The sequence below is a fragment of the Triticum dicoccoides genome, chromosome 1B (assembly GCF_002162155.2).
Source record: "Triticum dicoccoides isolate Atlit2015 ecotype Zavitan chromosome 1B, WEW_v2.0, whole genome shotgun sequence".
Lineage (NCBI taxonomy): Eukaryota > Viridiplantae > Streptophyta > Magnoliopsida > Poales > Poaceae > Triticum > Triticum dicoccoides.
The window spans coordinates 440,020,261-440,028,642 of NC_041381.1; positions in this window are offsets into that span (position 1 = coordinate 440,020,261).

An 8,382-nucleotide genomic window follows, 5' to 3' on the forward strand; every position below is an offset into this window, starting at 1 on the left:
GTGTCGGCCCTGGCCGCCGTCGCTAGGTGCCGCGGTGCCCCGCTGCTCCCTCCGGCCGTCCCGACCTCGCCGGCGCTGCTCCGGCCATCTTCCGGCAAGAGTCGCCGCCGTCCTCGCCGGATCTGGTCAGGTGGACCAGATCCACCAGTTCGGTCAACCAAACGCCAGCCCCGTCCCCGGATCTCTCCGTCCCGGGTCTCCTCCATCCCGTTTTCCCCGAGGTGCTATTTCCACTAAGTCCCTTAATTTGCATATTCTGGAACACTATTCATCGCATCATATCTCTGTGCATGTAGCTCCGTTTCGTGCGTGTAATATGTCAAATTGTTCGTCTCAATGAGTACTTCATTTCATTCCATTGCATCATGTTCATTTGAGCTCATCTTGATGCCTGGATCATCGTTGCAAGAGTGCTTCATGATGTTTTCTGCTGTCTGTTAACAGAACATGCTCATTTGTCATTTTTGCCATGATTGATGTGTGCATCCTATGAGGTTGATGTCTACATGTGTTTTGATCTATGCCATGTCTTCTTTACAGAGGTGCTTACCATGTATTTTTGCGATCAATGTGGTGACTAGCACAAGCATGCAAACTAGGCTTCGTAATGTTGCTGTTTTTAGTCCCTGTTCTGCTGTTATTTTGATGCCATGTAAACTCGATGCTACAGAGAGATCCATTCATATTTTGAGATACTTCAGTAAGGATGTTTTGAACATATGGTTATTGTCTATCCATTCATGCCCCTGGTTGCAATTATGGAGTAGTCTAGCATGTCATTTTTGTGAGATACTTCAGTAAGGATGTTTTGAACATATGGTTATTGTCTATCCATTCGTGCACCTGGTTGCAATTATGGAGTAGTCTAGCATGTCATTTTCGTGCTCTACTTTTGCTTCAAAATGTTTCCTGGCAGATTGTTTACATGTTATTCAATTTTGCCAAGGTTGTTGTAGTTGATCCTTGCATGCTATGAACTTGTTCTTGCCTTGGATTGTTTCATAAACATGTCTTCTTGCTGATGCTATGCTTATCTTGTCATGCAATGACTTGTGGTGAGTGATTCAAGCTTGTTAAGTAGTGTACTCGTTGTTGCTGTTTTGCTAGGCTGTTTCTGTTATTTCGTGATGCTATGTAAACCTGCTGCTACTAGTCATTCTATACATAATCTGGAGATGTTCACTAAATATGTTTTGTTATACATGTCATTCTCTATGCATCCATGCCCTTGGTTGCATTTATGGCTTGATGTATATTGTTGTTTCCTTGCTCCAAAGTTGCTATATAATGTTGCTGTCAGCCTGTTAACATTAAGTTTAGTTGTTGCCATGTGTTTTGCTAGTAATCCATGCACCCTATGAACTTGCTCTTGCCATGCTTAGCTTCATAAATATGTCTTCTTACTGTTGGTTGCCTTGCCATGCCATGTATTGCTCTGTGGTGAGTGGTACAAGCTCATCTACATGCCTACTTATCGTTGTTCCTGCCATGTTTAAATCTATAATATAACTTGTCATGTTTACATCGGTGCCATCATTTCTTCTGATCCTTTTTGGCTCATGGTCAGTAATGGACTTTTGATCTAGGCATTTAGTAGATTCATGCCATGCCTTTGTTTGCCATGATAAGTTCCTGTAACATGTTCGATAGCTCTGAACATTGCAACCTGATGTTATTTCTGCTAAAGTCTGAAACTTTTATTATATGCAATCTTGCCATGTGTGTTTGAGCATGTTCTAGTGATTTCTGAAGATAGCTCAGTGTTCATGTTTTATTATGCTTTACCTGTACATCATGCCCATGCCTTTTGTTTTCTTGTTGAGATCCTGTAGCATGTTGTTTTGGTGCTTGCAATATGCCTAGTTGATGTTTTGGACAGCTAGTCCTTTAAACTTGTATAGTGTGTGTGTGTGTGTTGAACCGTTGCTCCATTTTGAGTGTGTTCTATATGAAACTTGCTTGAATTTGCATGTAGCTTCATATTATCATGTTGCATCCATGTTTTGAGGTGTTTGCTTGATGTTTGGGTGCATTTTGCACCAATGCCATGTTTAACTTGTTTTGCTCATATCTTCTAGGCCGTAGCTCCGAACTAAATGAACTTTATATGTAACTTGACTAGAATCTCGTGTAGATCATCTTGTTGCACCTTAACTTGCTGTTTAACAACTTGAACATAAGGTTTATTCAGATCTGGACCAATTTCGAAATATGCATATGAGGACTTACCGGAATTGTTATATGTTGTTCCCGGCCTCATTTAAACTTGCCTTGATGTGTTGTTCTTGTATGCATCATCTCTTGCCATGAGTAGCTTCTTGTAGCTTTGTCATGCATCATGTTTGTTTGTGCATCAGGCCTTGTTCATGTGTGGTGTGTTTACCATGTTGTGTGCTTCTTTTCGATAGTTCCTGTTTCGTTGCGATCGTGAGGATTCGTTCATCCACGCCTGGTTCATCTTCGTGGCTTCATCCGTTTATCTTCTTCATGGACTCGTTCTTCTTCCTTGCGGGATTTCAGGCAAGATGACCGCTACCCTGGATCTCACTACTATCATTGCTATGCTAGTTGCTTCGTTCTATCGCTATGCTGCGCTACCTATCATTTGCTCTTCAAGCCTCCCAATTTGCCATGAACCTCTAACCTTTGACACCCTTCCTAGCAAACTGTTGCTTGGCTATGTTACCGCTTTGCTCAGCCCTCTTATAGCGTTGCTAGTTGCAGCTGAAGTTGAATATTGCTCCATGGTGAACAGGGTTATGTTGGGATATCACAATATCTCTTAATTTATTAATGCATCTATATACTTGGTAAAGGGTGGAAGACTCGGCCTTATGCCTTGTGTTTTGTTCCACTCTTGCCGCCCTAGTTTCCGTCATACCGGTGTTATGTTCCCGGATTTTGCGTTCCTTACGCGGTCCGGTGATTTACGGGACCCCCTTGACAGTTCGCTTTGAATAAAACTCCTCCAACAAGGCCCAACCTTGGTTTTACCATTTGCCTCACCACCACTTATATTTCCCTTGGGAGTAATTAACCCAAGGGTCATCTTTATTACAGCCCCCCCCCGGGCCAATGCTTGTCTAAGTGTTGGTCCAAACTAGAGCACCGTGCGGGACCATCCCTTGGCAACTTGGGTTACATCGATACATGTACGCTTAGCTTACCCGGTGTTGCCCTGAGAACGAGATATGTGCAGCTCCTATCGGGATTGTCAGCGCATCGGGTGGTCTTGCTGGTCTTGTTTTACCATTGTCGAAATGTCTTGTAAACCGGGATTCCGAGTCTGATTGGGTCTTCCTGGGAGAAGGTATATCCTTCGTTGATCGCGAGAGCTTATCATGGGCTAAGTTCGGACACCCCTGCAGGGTATAATCTTTCGAAATTCGTGCCTGCGGTTATAGGCAGATGGGAATTTGTTAATGTCCGGTTGTAGATAACTTGACACCAGATCCGAATTAAAACGCATCAACCGCGTGTGTAGCCGTGATGGTCTCTTTTCGGCGGAGTCTGGGAAGTGAACACGGTTTCTGTGTTATGTTTGACGTAAGTAGGAGTTCAGGATCACTTCTTGATCATTGCTAGCTTCACGACCGTTCCGCTTGTTCTCTTCTCGCTCTTATTTGCGTATGTTAGCCACCATATATGCTTAGTCGCTGCTGCAACCTCACCACTTTACCCCTTCCTTTCCCTTTAAGCTTTGCTAGTCTTGATACCCATGGTAATGGGATTGCTGAGTCCTCGTGGCTCATAGTTTACTACAACAACAGTTGCAGGTACAGGTTATGCGATGATCATGACGCGAGAGTGATGCTTGCTTGCGTTGAGTTCTTCTTCTGCTTCTTCGATCAGGGGATAGGTTCCAGGTCGGCAGCCTGGGCTAGCAGGGTGGATGTCATTTGAGTTTCTGTTTGTGTTTCATCCGTAGTCGGATGTTGATCTTATGTATGATGATGTTGTATCCGTGTGGCATTGTATGCCTTATGTATGTATCCCCATCTATTATGTAATGTTGATGTAATGATATCCACCTTGCAAAAGCGTTTCCATATGCGGGTCTGTCCTTGGTGGGACCTTCGAGTTCCTTTTGGATAGGGACGCATATTGGGCGTGACACCCTATGTAACTCTTGGCCTATTAACGGCCCGTGGTGAAACTGGCCCGTTATCAACAGTGTATCACTTTACACCCATTAACGGCCCGTGGTGAAACTGGCCCGTAATGAACAGTGTATCACTTTATACCCATTAACGGCCCATTATTCTATTGGGCCGTTTCCAGCCCATGTTATCTTTCGGCCTTCTCAGAGCCCATTTATTCTTCGTCTCATTTCCAGCATTCGTTTACTTACGGTCCGTTACTGTCATTTTCTGCTTGTGGGCCAAATTCAGCCCATGGTTACAGTCGGCCCGTTTGTGGTCCGTTAATACGTTGGGCCGTTTTCATAGCATCATCAAATACAGCCTATTAACGATGGCCCGTTATGGTCGGCCCATGAACGGACGATTGCAACTCTAGCCCGTTTACGGCCATAATGCGGTATGTTTGGACCATGTTTGGCCAATCGATCATATGGCCCGTATAAGGCCCATTGATGATACGGCCCGCAGAAGGCCCATTGTTTCTACGGCCCGTAGGAGGCCCATTGTTTCTACGGCCCGTAGAAGGCCCACTGTTTCTACGGCCAGTAGGAGGCCCAGTGTCACTATAGTAAATATTAGCCCATGGTTATTGTGTCCTACTTTTAAAAAATAGGTTATTGCAGCCACTAGCAAACCGCGGAAAAAGAACTGCAATGACTAGAAGCAAACAAATAAACAAGACAACAAGGAGATAAATAAGCAAGCAACTAACGCTAGACTATCACGGCTATTACACATATTACATCCACTGGGCATCAAAGTTCGCCACCAGTGCAAATATAGGGAACAAAGCAGCATATCATATACACTGGTTGTCAAAGTTGGCGACCAACGCAAATAAAGGCCGCAGCAAAACAAATCCAGAACTGAAACCACTTCAGAAGATCTCAAGAAACAATATCCTGGGTACCCATAATGCTGGCAAGATGCTTAACAAGCTTATTAACTTTCTCTTGTTTGGCGCTTGTTGTTCCACCAGAAAATATGCATCTGAATTCTGTAGGGACTGCCTCAGTCCTTCGGCTTCCTGTCGCGGCACATCTGATCGATGTCTTTCAACTTGAAGTTGAGACTCAAGAAGACGAACTGATTCAGGCAGCGAGTTCGAAGAGCTTGTGCCAGCAGTAGTGGCCAGTAACTCGAACACTACATCAAGACAAGACTTTTGGGTTCCCTCACTGTCATCAAGGTAGTTTTTATCAGCTTTCTTGGAGACCAACAGGGATGTCTCACTATCTTGAACCTTATTTGTATTACTTCCTTTACCATTGGATAACGCGGTACTGTTCTCCAATATTTTGTCCGCATTCTAAAAGAGAAACAAGCAGACACATCACATGTTTACCATGTTGTATATGAAACTCATTTTGGTAAATGAGTTCAGTAGTAAAGTGGACAGGATAACGGCATGAAACAAACATATATCTATGTACCATGGTCACTTTATGGTCTATATCATTCTAGTTTTTGTTGCCAAATCAAGATAGAGACACAGTTCAAATAATATTTGTTCAAGACAAAGCAGAATAGACAGAATATAAGTGTGGGTAACTATAGAGCAATAACAACACTTGTAATGTGCATGACCTGAGAACATAACTGTTTATTCAATTGAAACTGAAATCAACATAGAGCAGGTTACAATAGCAAACCAGTTAAAGAAACAGGTTTAAAACATACCTGTTGCGCCATTGGAGTTTCAATTCCATCCTTCAAATTTGAAAATAGTTGGTATGAGTAAATACAGTAATGCAAGAGAAAAGGAGTATGAACCATAGCTACAGAACCTGACCTGAGAACAAATCTTCTTCTACTTTAAGCGTTGAGTTGGGATTCAGAGTGGTGGTCCTCGTGCTTTGGGCACTGCAGTTCCCTTACTAACTGCTCGTGTTTGGGTGCTCTGTGGTGGAGACGGTGCTGTGTCAACGGAACTGGGTTACTATCTGCCAGAGTTGGGGTTAGAAGGGGTGTAGCTGGTTCTCTGTCCAACTGGGTAGGGGTACAATCTACGAGAGTCTGGGTTATGTGTGGTGGATCTGGTCCTTGGGAAAGTACAATCGTGGTTCTATCTGCATCAACTGGTAGCACTATCTTTTCTGAAGACCGTGTTGTTACTCCCTTAGATACTGCCATCACGCTCTCCAATTCAAATGACTGATAAACAAGAAAAGTAATTGAAAGTATAGACATGTATGATAGACAGGTGCAATGGATAGTGGGGAATAAAAGAGGGCATGAAATAATTCATATTTATGTTGTCTAACCAAACAGGATAGCATGACACAATTTCACATATATGATGGCTAACTAAACAGGGTAGCATGACACAATTTCACATTATGATGGCTAACTAAAAAAGATGGAAATACATAGTTCAAAATATGAGACTACGTAAACAGGATGACATGACATAACTATATAATTTGTTTATTAAATAGGTTGGCATGCCATAATTCACATACATTCACGGATAGAATGCCATAATTCAAAATATGATGACTGTAAACACTAAACAGGATGAGATGATATAACTATATGATGTCTTTATTAAATGGGTTGCCATGCCATAATTTAGATAGATGATGTGTATGTACTATGTAAACAAGATGGCATGATATAATTCAAATATATGATTTATATAGTAAGCAAGTAAGCAGATGGCAATCCATGTATGATGTAAAAACTAAGCAATGCAAGACAACATGCATGACATGGGTAATATAACCCTGCCAAGTTTGAGCATAGACCTCAGGGGGGAAATAGGACTGGTCATCAGTCTCTGAATCCTCCTCTGAGGAGCTCTCTGTAACCAGCAAGATGTCTGCTTCAGCAGGTAGCATTGTATGCTCTGAATACCTTGTTTTCACTCCAGATACTTCCATCACTTCTTCAAATGGCTGATGCACAGGAAGAGTAGTTGAATATACAAACGTTGTCGACAAATGGCATTGCATAAAAAATGATAGCATGATATAATTCACATACATGATGATTGGCTAAACAGCATGGCATTGCATAATTCACATATATAATGCCTTTGCAACAAGATAGCATTGTATAATTCACATATATAATGTCTTGCAACAAGATGGCAATGCATAATTCACATATATGGTAATTAGACACTAAACAGGTGGCATTCACACAAAGCATGTCTAAACTAATCAAATGACATAGCAATGCGAGACACCATACGCACGATGTGAGCAACATAACCCTGCCAAGTTAGAGCATACACCTCGGGGGGGGGGGGAATAGGACTGGTCATCTTTTTCTGAATCCTCCTCTGAGGAGCTATCCGTAACCAATGAGATATGTGCTTCGTCAGGTAGCATAGTCTGCTCTGAAGACCTTGTTTTCACTCTAGAATTTTCCATCACCGTGTCAAATGGCTGATGCACACGAAGAGCAGTTGAATGTACTAACATTGTTGACAAATGTAATATGTAACGAAAAAAAAGGATGGCCTGATATAATTTACATATAAGATGACTGGCTAAGCAGGATGGCATTGCAAAATTCACATATATGATGCCTGGCTAAACAAGATGGCGTTGCATAATTCACATAAACGATGAATAAACTAAACAGATGGCATTCACAAGAAGGATGTCTAAACTAAGCAGATGACATATTTGATGTATAAAGTAAGCAATGCAAGACACCATATGCATGATATAACCAACATCAGCATGCCAAGTTAGAGCGAAGACCTTAGGGGGTAAATAGGAGTTGTCTTCTCCTTCTGAATCCCCCTCAGAATAGATATCTTCCTCTCGATTACAATCCAAAATGCATGGAGGGGGCTGCCTTTGCGCCTACCATGGAGTGACGTCTGCATGAAATTTTATTGCCACGCAAGGCTCGTCTCTTTTGCTCTACATGTTCAGTTCCATTGTTTACAATAACTGTCGCATAGGAATAAAACATAGTGAGATTATGTAAGGAGTGCATGCAGAAATCTAGAGTGATGGTAGCAACCTGTGGATAGATCCAAAACCAATAATAACAGGCAGATAATGGCTTTAGTTAAAAAATACAGATAATGGCTTCTTTACTGTTTGTTTCCCACCCAACATGAAACTCATAGTAGACACCAGAGATTAACCAGACAGTAGATAGATACTATTGATAGCGGCCCCGATATGTACCCCACAACCATTTAAAAACTCAAGTTTGACCATTAGTTTGGAGCTGACTCAGAGTCTAATCGGTGAACAGGACGATAAAGTAGCATGTA